We start from the raw sequence: 19,954 nt of genomic DNA, 5'->3' as shown, positions 1-19,954 counted from the left end.
CCAGTCATTAACAGAAGTCATCAGAGTCCTTGCCACGTTTATTCAAAGCCTCTGTTATTTAGATGGATACACATAACTGCCGGCATTCTAATGACAAAAATGCTGTGACTTCTGACACCTTGACAAGGATCTTTGGTTGTCAGAGAAAGCAGACTGGCCTGGCAGGAATGAAGAGCAAAATGTCTCACAAGGCTCTGTCCTCAGAAACACGGCACCCTTCGCTGCGCCTCCTCGTCATGCCTTCCAGGAGGGGGAAGGGCCGATGGGCGCAGGGCAGCCAAGGCCACAGGAAGCAGACACGGGTCACCTGGAGGAGCTGCCCTGTGCCTCGGAAGCTGGAGGACCCCTGGGAGAGGGAGGGAAGGGCAGGGGAGGAGGAGAGGCTGCACTCCACAGCCCCTCAAAGGTCTAGGTCATCCTGACTCTAGACGCCACTGGGACACAAAGGAAAGAATCCGTTTACATTGGGGTGACTTGATTTACTGACCTTGAAGCCAAATCCCGTACCTCAAATACTGGGAGCTCACTACTAGAAACACGTGGACTGAAGATGCCTCTGACTACCATGAAGTGCCTCCTCTGGACGGTGCCTGGTCTACCTCCCTCCGGTACCCAGGTGAGCACAAGACCCCACGCAAATCTCACCATCAGAGCCAGAACCCAACCCAGACAGTCCCATGTCCTATTTCACCACGCGGGAGGCAGAGTGTCCTGTGCAGCCACAACACACATTCACAACTTCAACTCCTTCCCAGCCGTTGAATGAATAAGGCCCTTTCACTTCCAAAAGCGGATATTTCCAGTTAAACTACTGATGTGTAATATTACTCAATCTAAAAAGGAGAAACCCATCTAGAAGATGCTGGCAGGTTGAAGAACAGTTTACCTAAGACACTGTAGTGATGCCCCCTAGCCAACAGAAGGTCCAACCAGGGCACATGAAATACTACAGGGAGCACGAACAATCGTGCACTGCAAGAGGCCGTGGGGAGGTGATCAGTGACAAATGTGACAATGCCAGGCACCATGAAAGCCCTTGACCCATGTAGTTTCCCTCCTCTGGGTGTGAACACTTTAGCAAAGAATCTAAAATACTGGTAAGTCTAGGTATCTGGAAAGTCCCCTTAATGGTTTCAAGAGAAAACTTGTTCAAAAAGAGCCCAAGAGCCAAATATATATCAGAAAGAATCCTTTTATCTGAAGTTCAAGTGTAGGCCTTAGTTCAGGAAGATGGAAAACCAAGAATGATTTGAGGGTGGGGGTGGGGCAGTTAATGTGTGCGAGCGTGTGTAAGGCGGTATAGAAGTTTAATCAGAATTTTTTCAAATAAGAATAAAAATACATTTCTAGGTGACAGCTTGCTGGACCCTGAAGTGAATGGCCCACGTTGTAATCCCAGATGTATTAATGGAGGTGGCTGTGCTGTGTGTCACCTAGAGGGGAACTCAATTTCCTTCTCCGTGTTCCTTCTTGGTTTCTACCTGAACTATTTAGGTGAGGTCAGACAGCCTGTCTTTGAAATTAAACACCGTCCTGTGATTTCTGATTTTATTACTCCACTCCAGCCCTGAAAGAACTCCAGCACAGCAGTTGTACATTTCTCAAGGTCAGCACCCTTTTTCCACACTTTTTACCCTAGAGAGTCTAATCATCATATAGAACCCTAAACTCAAAAAACATTTGTTAAATAAAACCTCACTGATTCAGAAAGCAGAATTCTTGAGGAGTAAAGTTAATCACCCAATTTGATTAACTTTGAATTGCTGTAAATTGCTGGACATAAAATAGAATACCTCAGTTTTTTAATAAACAAAGAAATATTAATACAGTCATAATTTGGTCGACTAAAAGCCAAATGCTACTATAATGAAACAAAACTTCAGACTACAAAGAACCTTTCAATCTAGTGTCTCAACACAACTTTTCCTTCTTAGTTGACATAAAAGAAATCCCTGACCACGCCTCTGGAAACTAAACAGCTGAGCATTGGTGACCTTAAAATAAGAACAAATAAGACAAAAACATAAAAGCCCCAAAGTCTGGGTAAACCAAGTGGAGAGGTAGAATCCTGATGCAGGATTTTTTGTTTGTTGTTTTTTGTTTTTCCTAGTTAACTGAACTTTTATTCGGATCCTAAAACTTCATCCTTCATGAGAAATTTCCTTAGACCCACTATGAAGACTAAGTCAGTCTTCTGATACCTTCTGCATCGATACCCAGAGACAGTTCCCTAAATCCCCTATTTTTAGCCCTTAGTTGCAACCTGTTGGCTGACATTTGCATTGGTCATTTTCACACTTTTCTCTGCTCACCAGCTGTTGGAACATCAAACCGTCAGGAGAGCGAATCTGGAGTCTGGGACGACACACACAACTATGGAAATAAGCTCCTGAAAAGCTGATACCAGTAGGAAGTCACACCAGCCTTCTCCTCGCTCACCATCATCAGAATGTTTCTGCACCAACTGAATCATCGGCTATTTGCAAGCCAGACTATAAACTCAAGGCGTAAAATGCACCCAAGTGCCGTATTCTAAATGAACAAACTGCCTCCTACACTGAGAAGTGAATGAAATCTTTTAAACCATAAGGCAAAATGTAACCTTGGGCAAGTCATTTCCCTTCCTCTGGGCTTCAGTTCAGGAAGGATCAAACTGAAATCATCTTTCAAGCCTCCAAGCTTCTTTACTACGTAAGAATTTTTACATCTGCGTTTGGCTCAGTGACTCACCAAATAATAATCTAGAGGTGCTACAAATGCATGCATTTTTTTAGCTGCTTTATGCTCGAGAAATGCACGTGTATTTTACCTTATGTTGCATTAGAAATGATGTTTTTAGGGTAATTTTAAGACACATGTCCCATCCCTCTACCTTTGATCTTCCCAACAACACATCTTTGAGCTGAGCCCTCCTCATACAGTCCTCAAGGATAGGATTTGGAAAGCTACCTAAAGAGTGGAAGATAATGTCTACAATCTAGACCTGTACTTGATCTCTGCTTCTATGAACAGCCGACTTGAAGGTAACTTGTCATACGGAACAAATTTGTGACCAAGTCAGAAAGGATTGTCTATCATTTAAAAATATTTAGCCCTGGCCAGTTTGGCTCAGCGGTTAGAGCGTTGGCCTGCGGTCCGGAGAGACCCGGGTTCGGTTCCCGCTAAGGGCATGTACCTCGGTGGCAGTTTGTCCCCGACCCTGGTTGGTCGTGCGGGTGGCAGCCACTCGATGTGTCCCTTTCACATCGATGTTTCTCTCTCTCTCTCTCTCTCTTCCTCTCTCTCCCTCCCACTCTATCTGTACAAAAAATGGAAAAATGTCCTCGGGTGAGGATAAAAAATAAATAAATAAATAAATAAATAAATAAATAAATTTAATTAATGTAGTCTTTGCCTTTGCATTTTATGAAGAGAAAAGCATTTCAAATCATGATAATTTTCAAACAAAAGCTTTATTTCCATTATGAAGATCAACTCTCAAGGTCTGAATAGCTCCACAGTGTGTCCAGGGACCAAGCACCCAGCAGCCCAGCGAGACAAAAAGCATGCTGAGCCCACTGTTCAGATCACTGGCGGTGCCCCGTTCAGCCATGTCTTATCCTGTTCCATTCTCCCCAACAAAACTCACAAAACAGAGGTTTGTGTCTTCTGGGTCTTGGCTCTGTTCGCGTTTATTTTAATGAAGCGTTCTGACTTGCACTTATTACTGTATCCCTTGTGCATGTTCCTAAAATCAAAATTCACACTCTCCTAAAATAACTCTACCTCCAAAAAATGTTGACATTAATGTTCCAAGTCTGCAAAATAAGTTGTATTCCCTATTTAATGATTGATTCATGCTTATACTGTGAAACATTTAAAAAATCGTTTCCTGATGGCATTACTGGCAATCACTATTTTTTCTCAGGAGCACTAATGCACAGCATTTTCCTTCTAATGGAAAACACTTATTGTATAAAGCTCGAGGTGTCTTCAGAGCAAAGGAAAATTGGTCTCTGTCCCTTATTTTGCTCAACTCCATTTTCCATAGTGAGCCACAAACAGGATGTGAGCCTCTGGCATGAACGCCACGCTGGAATGGATATCTGAGGCCAACGATCTCAATGAGAGTTATGATTCCATTTACTATTTGCTCATGTACCGATACTGCACCTGAAATAAAATAACCAGAGTGTGCTCTGGGGTGTGTGTGTGCACACACGTGTGTGGTATGCATGTGTAAGTGTGTAATGTAAGAATGCAAACTTAGGTTTTGACTATTAGAATTGGGCTTTATTTTTTTTTTTATCAGTAATTAACCTATTTGCAATCATTTATGTTGGTTATATAGGTAATGCTGACAAGAAACACAGCAATTAAAAGTCAGTACAGCCCTGGCTGGTTTGGCTCAGCGGTTAGAGTGTTGGCCTGCAGTCCAGAGAGACCCGGGTTCGGTTCCCGCTAAGGGCGCGTACCTCGGTTGCAGTTTGTCCCCGGCCCTGGTTGGGTCATGCGGGTGGCAGCCACTTGATGTGTCCCTTTCATGTCGATGTTTCTCTCTCTCTCTCTCTCTCTCTCTCTCTCTCTCTCTCTCCCTCCCTCCCTCCCACTCTATCTGAACAAAATATCAAAAAATGTCCTCGGGTAAGGATAAAAAAAAAAGTCAGTACAATGAAGATGCGATTCTGGTAACACAAGTCACGCTGTGATGTGCCAGTTCTGTTGTCTGAACTTGGGTTTGTTCTCACACGCGTCTTTCTGCCCAGAGGGGCCCGTGTGAGGGATCATGACCTTAACACAGCCAGCTCCACGGGAGGGGGGGCCAGTGCTTTACCTTCCTCTCTGAGATACATTTCAAAAACAGTTTCTTTTTATTTAAAAAAAAAAAAAGAATTCTTAATAGGTATTAATAATAAAAGAATACACTGGTCAAGTAAGTTGATGACATGCTGGGTAGATCAAGTTTTTTGGCAGAGTCCTCAGAACTCCCACAGGCTCCCCTGCGTTATGAATCCCACAGTGAAAACAGGGTGTGGCCTGCCCCACACTCAGCGAGGTGTCCTCACAGTGGACCGCAGTGCTGTGGTCCACGAGGCACACCGTGGGGAATACCGCACTAGAGGAGGGTGAACACAGCATAGACGAGGAAAGAGAAGCAGTGACCAAGATGCCAGGATAAATCAGGGAGGAAAAGGTGAGGTTTCCCAAATTCAGAACCTCTGTGTAAAATGCCTATCGTGGACCCGGGCAGGAATCGGCAGTGGCTGCTGAAATCAGGAGAAAAGCTGATGGGAAACTTGATAATGGCTAACTCTAACGAGGAAATAAGATAAGGGGAAGGAACTTCGTATGTACAACATTTCTTTTAAAAAGGCAGAGATATCTAAAGTAAATATGGCAAAACATTAACATTTATTAATGCATGTCTGATACATATTTTCTATGCTTTTCTGTAAGTTTGAAAATTTTCATAATTAAAACTTTTGCATTAAAATACACAGCAACCAATTGCAATCTGTGGCCTTTATTTGTATATTAAGTAAAAAAAAAAAAAAACCTGGAAAAAGTACACACACACACAACTGGAATTTTAAATACTGACTATATGTTGATATTAAGAAATATTTGTTAATGTTTTTCCTTGGTGTGATAATAGTTTTAAAAATAGAACCTTATATTTGAAAGATGGATACTGAAATGTTATGGATCAATAAGTGTTCACATGATTTTTAGATACTTTTTCAAATACATGGTATGAGGGGTAGGAGTCTAGCTGAAACATGACTGGCCATAAGTCCCTAATTTTTGAAATTGGGTGGTTGTTATACTTCTCTGTTTAATTTTGTACATGTCTGAAATTGTCCGTAACACATTTAGGTTGACAAAAAAAATATGCCAAGTTCAATTTTTAAAATAAAACAAATTAAGATATTCACATCTTGGAGTCCGTGCTGAGAAGCAGGGGCACATGTTTAGAGCGCACTGAATGAAACATGTCTCCCGCTCCAAGGACAGGGCAGTTTTCACGGGACTGGATTCCTCGGAAGGAGGTCGAGACCGGGCACTTCTAAGTGCCATGTCGATAAAGCGGACTTTCTGGAAAATGCCTGCTACATGACCCTACCTACCCACATTGAAAGAGTTATGCCTCTCATTTTGCTGAGAGAAGAAAAATCGAATTCATTTCTCTGCCAGGTGAGTAATGCAGGAAACCAACCTAGGAATTTTAATGCTGCACTTACTTCTTACTGGTTCAGTAGAGGGAAAAGCAGCTGTTCAAATTCTTAAGCATACAAAATCCAGTATTTTTCTCTAAACCAGAAAAAGGCAAGCACTTAGACTAAACACACCCAAGATAATTAGTTCTACCTACTTCTTAATAATTATGCTAATTCCAGAACAAAACAAAAAAAACAGCATCCAAGTTTTGAAAGGTCTACAAATGAGGGTATTTTTCTCTTGATCAACTATAAAGCCATGTGATGTCAAAGAACTTACATGCTTTTTCTATTCTGAGAAATGGAGAGTTACAGTTTTCAGAGCAACATATAATTCTTTTTAAAAATGAGAAACAGCTCTGGCCTGTATGGCTCAGTTGGTGGGGCATCATCCTGTACACTGAAAGGTTGTCAGTTCGATTCCCGGTCAGGGCACATGCCTGTGTTGCAGGCTCCACCCCCAGTAGGGGGCGTGCAGGAGGCAGCCGATGGATGGTTCACTCTCACATGGATGTTCTCTCTCTCTCTCCCTCTCCCCCCCCACCCCGCCTCACTCTCCCTCTCCCTTCCTCTCTCTAAAAACCAATTTTAATAAATCTTAATAAAAACAAACACTATTTTCATAATTCTTATTTGAAATAATATTTGCCAAGAAACCAAACCCTGAAATATTTTTTTTCCAACTGCAGCCTTGAGTTTATGCCCCTAAAAAATGACGGTAACTTTAAAAGTACAATATAACATATAGAAAATGTTTTGTTCAATGCAGATTTTCACACCCTTGGCATTCTTTTCACATTTATATTTGTTATCAGAATTCAAGATACTACATTCTATTTCTAAAAATTAAATTTAAAATAAATATTTTAAATAAATTATACAGTGAAAGAAGAAGGCAGTTTGCAGAGCAGAGGCAAAGTTAGGATTTAAACACAAAACCATAAACTGCTCTACTCCTCAGAACCATCTCTCCCCATTTTAAATCGTCTTATTTATACAAATGTCACAGGCAGCTCCTCTGCTTGTTAATATTTGTGCTTTCTGACATGCGACCTGTGACTAACATTGGAGCCTAAAGAAGCTTGCTAATTTCCCTTTAATTATCTACCAGCAGGCACGAATCCCAAGTTGGCATCATATCCTCCTCCTCTTCTCAGGAAGGAATCATAGCATTACCATGTAATTTTTTTCTTTAGTGGAATCAGCCACCGAAAGAAAGGATCATGAAGAGTAGCCTAAGCTACTCCTTATGTGACCAGCATACCCCTTCCCCGTTCCTTCCAGACCGCTGAGGGCCACAAAGCGCGCTGCCCCGAGAAAGCCTATTCCCTCGTAGAGTAGGAAGAAGCACACCCAGATAACTACAATAAAGACAGGACTTCCTTCCTGCTCATTGGTCATGACCTCTACCCACAGCTGGACACCACATCAGAGGGAGATCCCAGATGTGCTGGCCAGGACAGGCGTAGACAGACAGCATCTGAACTGAGCCTTGAAGGCTGACCAGGATGTCTAAGGAGGAGTTGGCCTCCTATGGAGGTGTTTCAGGTGCAGTCTGAAGCTATAGGAAAGAGCGGTCAAGTTCGGCTGGAGTATGAGTTTGTGAAGATGAATAGGGGGTGGTGCTGGAAAAGCAGGCTGTGGAGGACCTTGAATGGGAGTATTGGGAGTTGCAACTCTGGGGGGAGTTCGGCAGCTGCTGGCTGGCGATCAGGACCCTTCTGTGGCCCCCTATCAATCTATATACTTGGCTTCCCCTGCCCATGTTGCTGCTCTGAAACAAGAGACGATTCAGCTCCGGGGTGGGGTGGGGGGGGGCTTTATTGCCCCTGGTTTTTGCCTGCCTGGAATGAGTCCACATTTAGCCAATTAAGTTTTCATTCCTTCGATGGATAAAGCATTCATTCTTTGTTGATCAGTAGAGGATACGTCAAAATGAAAACTGGATTGAGCTTCTTATCCATTCACTCTTCAGTAAGCATGAAGAGCCTACTGTGTGCCCGTACTGGGCGGGACACCAGGGAAACCGAGCTCAACAGGTCTCCTCCCAGCACCCAGGAAGTTTCTAGTCCGGATAATCACTTCAAAAACTGTTTGTTTCTTAAAAGTTAAATAGGCACCTACTCTAGGAGCTATTTTATTCCTAGGTATTTATCCAAGAGAAAGAAAACATAATTCACAAAAAGCCCTGTACAAGAAGGATCACGGTAGCTTTATCCACAATAGCAAAAAACTAGAAATAAGCCAGATGCCCATCAAAAATAGAATGGATAAGTAAATGGTAAAATTTTCAATGCAAGATTATTCAGTACTAAAAGGGAACCAGCTATGGAGTCATCCAAGCAACAGCATAGATGAATCGCAAAAATAATATGCTGAGTGAAAAAAAAAAAAACTGGACACAAAATGGTACATAGTGTCTGAGTCCATTCCATTCCAGAATAAGCGAAATTAACCTGTGGTGATGCAAAGCAGATGCCATTTGCTTCTGGGGTGGCGGTTGGTTGGAGGGAGGGACAGGGAGCTTTCTGGAGCGATGGAAACATTCCGTGCCTTGATATTTCCCAAAATACTGATTGAATAATCGAGTTAACAGCCGAGCATTCACAGTATGCAAATTATCTCTCAATCAATAAACTATGAAAAGCACCTTGGAGGTTGATGGGGAAAAAAGTGACAAAATATGGTGGAAAGTAATAAAAGGGTCTTCAGGATCACACACGAGAGGCTCCTGCCCCAGACAGAGAGGTCTGGATCGAGTCTGGAAGAAAGTGACCTGGAGCTAAGCCTTGAAAGATGAGTAAGAGTTAACAGGATGGAGGAGAGGATATTCCCAACAGGAAATATATATACAAAAGTTAGTGGGGACCTTCCCTTTCGCACGACTGATGGAACTTTATATGGCTGGACCACAGGGTGAGAATGGACAAAGAGTTGAGACCAAGGCTGAGAGAGTCGAGGCCAGGTCAGTCCTCCAGGCCCAAACACATGCCTCCTGTGCTTCAGCAGGGATGACTGACCTTCGCACATGGCACGTTTGAATAAGCCCAAGAGAGCTGACCCAGACGTGTCCCAGGCTGGACATGAACCCTTATCCACAGGTCTAGATGCTGGCCTGGGGGCCAAACAAAGCTCTATCTTAAATCCATCCTGTTGAATTAGTTTTCAAGAGACAATCCATGTGGTAAATTGTGTTGGGACATGTCCTTTGGATATCAACTGTTCCCAAGCGGGGGGGTGTATTTGAAGGGTGTGCCACAGGCGATGAATTTATTTCAGCATCTACTTACGTCAGGGATTTTTCCAGTTATTTCAAGAACCAGTAGCCCTGAAGACACCGGGCTGGAGAGAAGGCCGCTGTGGCTGCACAGGTTTGGAAGGGCCACTTCTGGAGATTCCCAGGACACATGAGCTCCGTAAGAGGTCTGAAAAAGTTGTGTAGTTCTCAAACCAGCATTTCTCAAAATTACCTAATTGCGGGAACCTTTTTTTCATGTAAACCTAGTAGGAGCCAGTAGAGTTGTGGAACAGTTTTTGAGATGTACCTTCTCAGATAACACCTGCATGAGACAGAATAAGTCTTCCAGAGCAACCATTCGGGGAGCAGTCCAGTGGCCCAAGTGACCAATGCACTTCCTACTGATTTTCCTCGTTGCCTAACACAAAGTATAGTAGTAACAGTGATAACAACCATGTCTATTGAGTACTTCCAAAGTTCTAAGTATTTGACGTTTGTCTTATGTAATTCTCCTACCACCTACAAAGTAGGTACTATCAGAAGTCCGATTTTATACATGAGAAAACAGACACCCACACTTGTTTGAAATTTCACAGGTAATAAGTGACAGAGTTGGATATGAACCCAGATATAATTTCCAAGCCTTCTTTTTTATCCTCACCCGAGGACTTTTTTTTTTTTGCATTTATTCTCAGATAGAGTGGGAGGGAGAGAGGGAGGAAGAGAGAGAGAGAAACATCGATGTGAGAGAAACACATTGAGTGGTTGCAACACACACGACCCCAACAGGGACCGGGGACAAACTGCAACCGAGGTATGGGCCCTTAGCGGAAACCGAACCCGGGAATCTCCGGTCCTTGGGTTGATGCTCTAACCACTGGGCCAAACCGGCCAGGGCCACGCCTTCTATCTGAACCACTAGGCCAGTCAATGTTCTCCATTGTTCAATATTAATCAACTGCATTCCTTCATGCATTCATTTCTCCATCCATTTACTTATTCATTCATTCAAATCACTCAAAAGAAAAAAAAGGTAAATGTACTTATCTTTCTTGATCCTTTGAGAGAACCACTTTTACTTCTTTTTTTTTTTATGAATTTTTTATTTATTTTTTTGTTACAGATATTTCACCTTTTTACCCCATTACTTCTTTATATTCTTCTATTATTTCCTCCTATATCTCTATTTTATAAGCTTACATACTAGCTTTTTATTTATTAATTGTAGTCATAATCTATTATTAGCTTCCTGATATGATGGATTATAATTTAACCCATTTACACAATTAGATTGCTAACTTTTGTTTTTCTTTCAGTTGCCTTTATTTGTTATTATTTTTTATCAACTATAAACAATATCTCATAACTGCATTTAACTATTCTTTCCCACTTTCAGCCATCTGGCTGATACTTATACATTTACATTGTTAAGTTGAACATTTCATTTTTGTTGTGTGTCGATAAATACTTGTGGGTTTTTATTTTTTTTAAGTGAAGTACTGATAAATTCATGTAAAATTCATTACATTGGGAAAGTATGTTTTTAGTCTATTTTTGATGAAACGTGGTGAGGAGGTGGGAGAAGGGGGATTCTTTATCTTCTCACCTTTGAGTGACAGGAAAATATCACGTCACCTACTTTCCTCACAGCAACATGTCTGGTCTTGGTCATTTGGGTCAAAAATATTTGCCAACCAGGTTTCAACCCCAGTGGATTTTCTGGGTCAGTCTTGATTCAGTTATTTAATCAAGCCTTTCATGAAACATACTTTCTGAATTTTCCTGAACCATGTTCTCAAAGTTAGCCAGTGGTCTCTCTGAAGAAAACCCTGAAAATAATCATCTCTTAAAGAAATAAAAATTATCACCAGTAACTATCACCATAAATGCTGTTAATTTGCAGAACCATATATTTATAGGAATACTATAAATTTGTTTCAGAAAATAAATATGTTGCCTTTAAGCCCACTTTGACTTATAAAAATACAAATTTAATTCTGTCCCTATGTGGGTGGGTGGGTGTGTCTCGGTGTGTGTGGGCGAGTATCTCAATATCTTAAGTACTGCAGTAGGCAAGAGACTGAATCTGACAAACACATCTGCCATATCTCTATACATCAATATAACTACGTCTCTTATCTGATGAATACAAAGAGGAAATATTTTAATTTACTGGCAGTAGTATTTGCGAAAATGCTTCCATATTCTTACCAGGAGCAATGATAACTTCTTTAAGTAGGATAATGTTAACGTGCTTTTCCCCAGTACTTCCTTTGCTTTTAGACTCACACAGTTCAGATACAGGCTCCCCACCAAGTTCATTAAGGCTTCTCAGAGCAGAGGGAGCTCATAAGAGATGAATTTAGTATCTGATCTTTCACAATGCTTTACCTCAGGCTGCTTGTTCAGCATAAAAGAAGTTGAAACAATTTTCACTCTATGTACGCAGCTGAGTGGAGTACCCTAGGAGAACGCTGAGTCTCCTTCTGTGGGGATGTCACCCCAGTGCACGGTCCTGGGGAGACATCAGTGTGCAGCTGCACCCCTCACACTGGAGCCCGATGCACGACATGATCTCATGACTACACACAGACCAACAGACCATCACATTTTGGCCAAAATTGTTCCTTGTGCTTTCTCCCTCCAGCCTATGTGCCAATGAGAAGTAGTCTGCATATGTACAACTTTGTGAGTGTATTTTAGAGCCCACGCTGAACAGAAGCACCAAGCATCTAAAAATACAGGCTAAGCTCTACTTGTGTATAATCTGCCATGCAAATCTGGATAAATGAACAAGCAATAAAAAAAAAATAGCACAACTTTGGTAGAAATAAATTCATCAAGAGTCAGAACTTTAGCCCACTCATTGGAAGTAAGACCAGCTTTGAAAACCTTTGGTTTCTTAAGAAGGTTCAATTATAATCAAATGGAATATACATTAAATTGTAATCAAGTGAAATATACATTAAACTTCCATATTCTTGTTTTAAGAACATCCTCAAAATAGAATCACATGGAAGCAAGTAAAGATGACACAATATATATACGCTTAAGCCTATATACTGTTAAGAATATGCAATAGCTCTGTACTTAGTATGCTGAGACAAGAAGAAAACAACAACCAGCATAGCTAAACGGTTAACCTCAAGGGCGCATCTGTAATGACAGGAATACAAGCCTGAGATCCTAAACACGCAGATTCTAGAGGCTTTTGGCAAAGCCAAGTATGTAAAGTCTCCTTGATTTCTAATATCACCCCATACCGTTCTCTGCCATCTGCCTCTAGCAAATGCCAGTGTATTTTGTGGATAGAAACATGCTTCCTTTCTGAATCATTCCTATAAATTCATCCAACAATATGGCCTACTGCCATTGAGCGTGACTGCCCTGAGTGTGTGTGTGTGTGTGTGTGTGAGTGTGTGTGTGTGGAGGGGGGAGGGGCTTCTTTCAGTACTCCAGAAGACTCAAGAATTCTCTCGTCTAAATGACCAGTGTCTAACTTGAACAAGGCAGACATACACAGACTCCTATACTGACAGCCTAGGAAAGGGCCAAGCCATCTTTGAGGAACGGCAACTTCAAAATTCAGAATCTGTAAGAAAGTACCAAGGCTTCTGAAGACACCTTAGGAAACAGAATGTTAAAATCAGCTTCTTATTCTGTGTTTCACATGAAGAGGGCTTTGAGCATATAATTCCTGTTTTTGTTGCCGGTGGATTTATGAGACTCAGACTGCAATGCCCTCATTGCAGTGTTACAACATTCTGTATGATTAATTGATTGCAAATCACTGCACAGGGTGCCAAGATCACTGGTAGGAAGCAGGTCATTAAATAAAATTAACTCTGCCAATGTTTTGCTTGTAAATGTTGCTTCCAAAGCCTTAGAGCACCATTCCTTCCAAAATGGCCTCACTTTACTGGAGAAGCAGAGTCTCCTGTATTTCTGGTGGATGATCCAAATATTCTATATTTAGTCCTGACATTCTGCACATTACGCTATGGGGAGAAAAGGCTCCAGAGTAATGGGAGCTGCACAAAGAGAACTGTGGCAGTGTCCCCAACTGCACAGCGTACTGTGAAACTGTTCGGCAAAAGGCTCAGCGTCCTAGCTGCATAACTAAAAACCTTGTATGACTACATTTTTCTTTCGGTAAATTTTCAAACCAAGCATTAACATATCAAATGAAATTGAATTAATATCTCATCCAGAAAGAGAATGGATACCCTGGCCCCTTAACCGAGGAAACTCAGCAGTGATTTATCATGGCAAATTAACATTCCCACAGATCAAAACTTGGGTCCAGCCTTATTTATTATCTGGCTCAAAGTCTGAGCAGAACAACAGGACAAGACTTCTCTCCTCAGCCAGCTGTGTCTGGGAACTGACCAGCTGAGAACACATAGGTGCCTTTCAGTCAGCCTGGGGTAAAGCAAAGGGATATATTTCTTAAGATGCCACCACACTTAAGTTTAAGATTGCTATAACAAACGTGATATTTTGGGCAATATTTTACAGCTGACAAGTAGAAGGTCCTGCCAGGGAAATTGGTTCACATCTAGGAGTGTACTGAACTAAACAAATACTAATTGTTTTGCCTGGGGAGATACTCTGGACTGTTAAATAGGATTTAGCAGAAGAAAAAGGATTTACAGGAGTGTTTCATTGATGTTGACCTAGCCACCCATGTTTAATGTACTGGTTTTCAAGCTACTTTATGGTTAAAAAAGAAACACCCCCGTGAACAGATAAGTTGACGAATAGTTACTGATACAACAATTAAATGATAAATTGTTTATGTGCCCTCTTCTTAAAATGACAGCAATGGATGCATTTCTACTTGTCTGGAATAAAGTGAAGCATTTATAGAGCACACATTTAGGTTTCTATTTGCTACACATGGCCACATGGGACTATACGGTACAATGATCGAGATGGGAAAAGGACTCGTATAAAAGGGTGTTCTCTAGAGTTGTACAAAGGGTGCCTATACCAGCCCGATAAATAAGACTATACGTCAGTGAACAAATTACTTCAACATTAATGAGGAAGAAAAATTGGTGATTGTTAAAGTCGGCTTCCTAGAATCCACTAAGGTATTAAAGGAGGACAATCTTGCAGTTACCCTGAGATTTTAAAAATGCCATCTAGTGCCAAACTCAGTGAAATCAGTCAGAGAAAGATAAACACCACATGATTTCTCTGATAGTGGAATCTAAAGAACAAAATCAACAAATCAGAAATAAACTCATAGACAGAACAAGCCGAAGGTGTCCCGATGGGAGGGGGCTGGGGGCTGGGTGAAAAGGTGAAAGGATTAAGAGGTACAGATCAGTAGTTACCGAATAGTCACCGGATGCCAAGTACATACAGCATAGGGGATATAGTCAATAATACTGTAAGAGCTATGTGTGGTGTCCGGGGGGTATACTAGAACTATTGGGGGGATCGCTCTAGAAGGTATATAACTGACCCCTATGCTGTACACCTGAAACTAAGATAAAATAATACAGAATGTCAAAAACGAACAATCAATCAAAGAATACCATCTGACATCCACCCATCTTAGGAAAGTTTTGAAGCACGCTCCAGCCCGCTGGCCCAAGCCCTCACCCCGCGCCTGGCGGAACCACACGCCCCTCAGCTCCCCCAGCTTCCCGAGCCCTCCCAGCGCCTCCCTAGTCCAGCTGCGCGGCGCAAGCGCACAGTGGCTTTCAGTTCTGCTACAGAGTGCAAACCTTAACTCCTTCATCCATGTCATAAATATGTATCAAATGTTCATGACATGCCAAACACTGCGCTTGGTGCTTGTGATAAAGCAATTAAAGAAGACACACATAGCCCTGCTGGTTTGGCTCAGCGGTTAGAGCGTTGGCCCACAGACCAGAGAGTCCTGGGTTCGGTTCCCGCTAAGGGCACGTAGCTCGGTTGCAGTTTGTCCCCGGCCCCGGTTGGGGTCGTGTGGGTGGCAGCCAGTCGATGTGTCTCTCTCACATCAATGTTTCTCTCTCTCTCTTCCTCCCTTTCTTCCTCCTGCTCTATCCGAAGACAAATGCAAAAATGTCCTGGGTGAGGATAAAAAAAAAAGACACACATAGTTCTCTACTCCCATGAAGCTTATTGTGGGGCAGACAGACATTACATAAGTTATTACACACGCAATTAATTACAATTATAAGTGCTAATAAGAGATGCTTCCCAAACCACGAGGAGTATAACTTCCTCAATTTAAATGGGAAAAAATAAGAAGTTAGACCACCTGTTTTCATCAATCAAGTTTTACTGGAACACAGCTAACCTCATTCTTTCTGCATTGTTCACGGTTGCTTTCGGGCTACAGTGGCAGAGGTGACTATACGTGACAGACCTGCCTGGTGGCCAAAGATGACTGAGATATTCCCACGTGGTCCTTCAAGAAAAAGTTTGCCACCCGCTGAACCAGATGGTCATATTCTTCTTAGGGAAACAGAAAATAACAGTCTTCAGCTGAACTCTCCATTTTAATCAAACCCTAAAACGGAATCTCCACAGTTGCACGGACATAGGGGTGAGGAAGGAGACAGTCCTCAGTTTTGATCCGTGGACAGGGCCAGGCGTCTTTTGCCAGTTTGGATCATTATCCCATGCGTCACTGAGACTGATAGGAACATGCCTTATCCTTTACATATGTTTGGTATGTGAATAGTGACAAACTTCCCTTCCAGACCCAACCCTTAATCACTTTGAGGAAAAAAGCCACACTGTAGCAGTCCATCTGTGGCTCATAGACCACATATATGTATGTACGTACATGGATGTATATACATATTTCATGTTTTAAGCTAAGGCTAACCCAAGGCTAGGCCTAACCTCTGGAAGCTTTTGTGCTGAGTGGACTCCCCCTGCAGCAGCTTGTTCAGACCCAACTGGAACCCAGGGAGGGAGGCCCGGGCAGCCACATGGCTGGCTGGCTGGCTGCTCTGAATCCACCCACCTGCTGGTTTGCTCCCCTGCTGTGTACTGGGCTCTGTGCGCTAAGGAGCGATGGCCCTGGCCCAGTTGGCTCACTCAGTCACTCTGCCCCCAGAGAACTATGCAATCAGGAAGTTGGCAGGCAGGACAGTGGCTCACCAGGCTCTACAAGCAAATGGCATGTTTCCCTCTCCTGGTACAAAATCTGCAAAAGGAGAAAGTCAATCATCTGCACTAGTCAGTGAGAAAGATTAAAATTAAGCCTTTGAGCCCAATTTTTCATATTCTTGTCAAGATGTAGATTACTGAGAGTGAGCAATATTACGGTTTGCTTTAAAATGTTACCCAAAGTGTTTGTCAAGATTCTAGAAGATAAGGAGTTGCCCAATGATTTCCCAATTTTGACTTCTACAAACTCTCATAAGTAGATCTGAATAATAATTAGATGTCTTAACGAATGTTCCCAACCCTTCAGCTTTGGTTTCATTTAAGCAATACAATATAAAGGCATCTAATATCCTTCCCAATCATAAAGACAGCTCAGAATCCCCAGTGCTCCTAATTAAGGCCACGGTTTGGAAATACAGCCTAATGAATCTACAGACTCAATATTTTCTGCCCTAATTTCTATGAGTTGACATAGGCTTGATAACAGATACCCATATCTATAAGCATACAGACGTATATATATCACAATTTCACTGTTATGCCATTTTTTTTTTCTTAACAAAGTTCAATTTACTTCCCTAACCAACTAAAAAAGCTCACAATGTAGGTAAATTATAGTTCAACTTCAGTACATTCATTAAAAAGCCTTCAAGACACCTAAAAATGTTGCAATGAGAAGAAATACACTTAATTCTGTGTTAAGGGTTAAAATATGCCCCCACTCCCCAATTCATATATTGAAATCCTAACCCCCCAATTACCTCACAATGCATGTGGAGATAGAGCCTCCAAAGAACTAATTAAGTGATGGCACTAGGGTAGGCCCTAATCCAATATGACTGATATTCTTAGAAGATGAAATTAGGACACAGACATGCACAGGAAAGACCATCTGAAGACAAAGAGAAGACAACCCTCTACAAGCCAAGAAGAGAAGCCCTCAGAAAGGCAACCCTACCAACACCTCAGTCTCAGACTTCCAGCCTCCAGAACTGTGAGGAAGTAAGTTTCTATTGTTTAAGCCACCCAGTCTGTGGTACAATATGATGCAGCCCCAGCAGACTAATGCATCCCCTTTTCAAACCTGCCTTAGTCACTGAAGCTTAGAGCAGCTGATGCCAGTCTCAGTTTTATGGGACATTTCCAAAGGTCTTTGGAAAGCTTCTTTCCACACAGATTACACAAATAAGGTGCCATTTCTGAATTATGGAATATTTGCAAAACATTAGAAATTATCATATACTCATTTCTTAAAGACTTACTTAAATACTCACTACAGCATTGCTTTTTATTGGGAAATTTTCCATTTCTTTCCATATGTAAAAAAAATAAAAATAAAAACATGTCATTTAAAGTTTAACACAGCTGTCTGTATATTTTTAAAAATCATTGCCAAGATGAAATATTCTGAATACAATGCTTTGAATTATGAAAATATTTTTATGGGCACCAAATTCTAATATGTAGCAAAGAGAAACATTTTATTTGGAATTCAAACATAAAGTTATTATCTTTTTCCAATAACTACATGACTAACTCATAAAATTTGGCTCATGATTTGAATTTTATCATATGCATGGCAAAACCATAATGCTTAAAGTACATTAAAAAGAAGTCTTTTAGGTAATCTGTAAATATTGAGGTACAGATAAAAAATATAACTGAAAATGAGGCTAAGAGCATTTCAGATCAATGTTCATACCATAAAGTGTTTTCTCTCTTGATTAATGAAAAACACAAACATCATAAACTAATAGATGCATTGCCTAAATAGTTCTAGAATTCTAAAGCTAGAGGAAAAAACTCATAGAAATCAAGTGTTTCTTTGTTTTGCCTTTAAGAAGAGTAATATAGTTGAGCATTTCATGGGGCCAATTACATAGCAATTGTTCTACAGGAATTTCATTGCTTAAAGAAATTCACATTTTCTAATCTTTTGGCTAGTGTCCCTCAAGGGAGTGCAGATTCAGTTCTTAAACCAACCATCCCTCTTCTATAAATAAAACCAAATATCAATTTGGATTTAATGTTCAAACACCCAAGAATTTTGTTCATGAAACAGCTTCCAAAACTGGAGAGTAAAGTGCTTTAAAGTGCTACCTAAAAAAAATATTTACAAATAACATGGGGTTATCATTAGGCATCATTAGAGAAACGGTCCTTAAGAAAGGGTGTCTTCTGGGAAGAGTTAAGCTAAAGGGTACTTATGATATCTGAAGACTCAGAACCCATGCAAGCATTGCCCACAGCAACCCAAAAGATTTAGAGAGAGTTTCCAAATGCTAATCTCAAAGGGAGGGAGAGAAAGTAAACTACCACCACCCCTGGCTCCTAATCATGAATACGCTCCTAGGCACTACAACAGGATTTATTCCATATCTACTCCAACTTCTTTAAAAAGTATAATTCCAAACAGCGTTCTAGAAATTAACAGTTGACAGTGTAGTGGTTAAGGGCAAGGACTGCAGAGCCCGTCTGCGCAGGTCCACCTCTGGCTCTATTTACTCGCTATGTGCCTTTGGACAAGTCACCGAACCGCTCCAGACCTCAGCTTCTCTCAAACGGAGATAATCACAGAACCATCTCGGGGGACTGTGGTGCTCGAGTCTCTGCATGTCAAACCTTAGCGCAGAGCTTGAAACCGGTCATATGTGTCATAGAATTGTTGGTGGCAGTGTGATACAGCCATTCAAAAGCCAATTACAAGCACAAGCAGCTCAGTGAAATCTGGTGAGGCTGAGTTGAACAAATCAATGATAATTCCAGTCTAGATGACAGCTAAACACATTTGAGAATTTTATTTACAGACAGTTTTTTCCATCTGGCTCATACTGTTTCAGAAGTTCACATTTCCACCCATCTGAGCTGGTCACGCGCACCCAGTCTGGACCTGACGACAGAGCGAGCCAACCTTTAAGGAGCTGCCTGAAAACCGCTGACCTTAGGGCTGGCCCACCGACGAGACCTTCGGGGCCGTTCACTGCATCATGGTGAAATGCACAGTTAACAAGAACCCAGACAAGAACATTACAAACAAACTTTGTCAGCGAGGGTACTGTGAACTCTGGGTCCTCAGGGGTGGTCACTGATGAGCATTCACCCAAAGACTCAGCAGCCACGTGTGAAAGCTGGGGACGATGGCTCTGCACTGTCCTTGATCCCAGCACATGGCCTGTCCCCTCCACTGGCACACCCTGAGCCTGCTTGTCCCAGCCCAGCACCCCCAAGACGATGCAGGGAGAGAGCCCTGCAAGGGACAAGCGAAGACCAGCATCAAGGGATTAGTTTGTGCTACATTTAATTACAGGAGCTGTGAAGGCTCTGTCCAGGTTCAAACAATGTTATCTGGCCCTGACAACCCTGTCAAGAATATACATCCAATTTTCATTCCGCGTCCCTA

At 41.8% G+C, this 19,954-nt stretch overlaps 1 protein-coding gene across 1 annotated transcript in view; it reads right to left on the bottom strand.

Moving 5' to 3' along the window:
• ARHGEF28 (Rho guanine nucleotide exchange factor 28) overlaps positions 1 to 19,954 on the bottom strand; it is a 292,956-nt gene that overhangs the window by 1,981 nt on the left and 271,021 nt on the right. The window lies entirely within an intron of this gene.

This window comes from Molossus molossus, unplaced genomic scaffold, assembly GCF_014108415.1.
Source record: "Molossus molossus isolate mMolMol1 unplaced genomic scaffold, mMolMol1.p scaffold_m16_p_3, whole genome shotgun sequence".
Lineage (NCBI taxonomy): Eukaryota > Metazoa > Chordata > Mammalia > Chiroptera > Molossidae > Molossus > Molossus molossus.
Note: the sequence above shows the minus strand (reverse complement) of the source record. Positions and strands in the feature narration are given on the sequence as shown.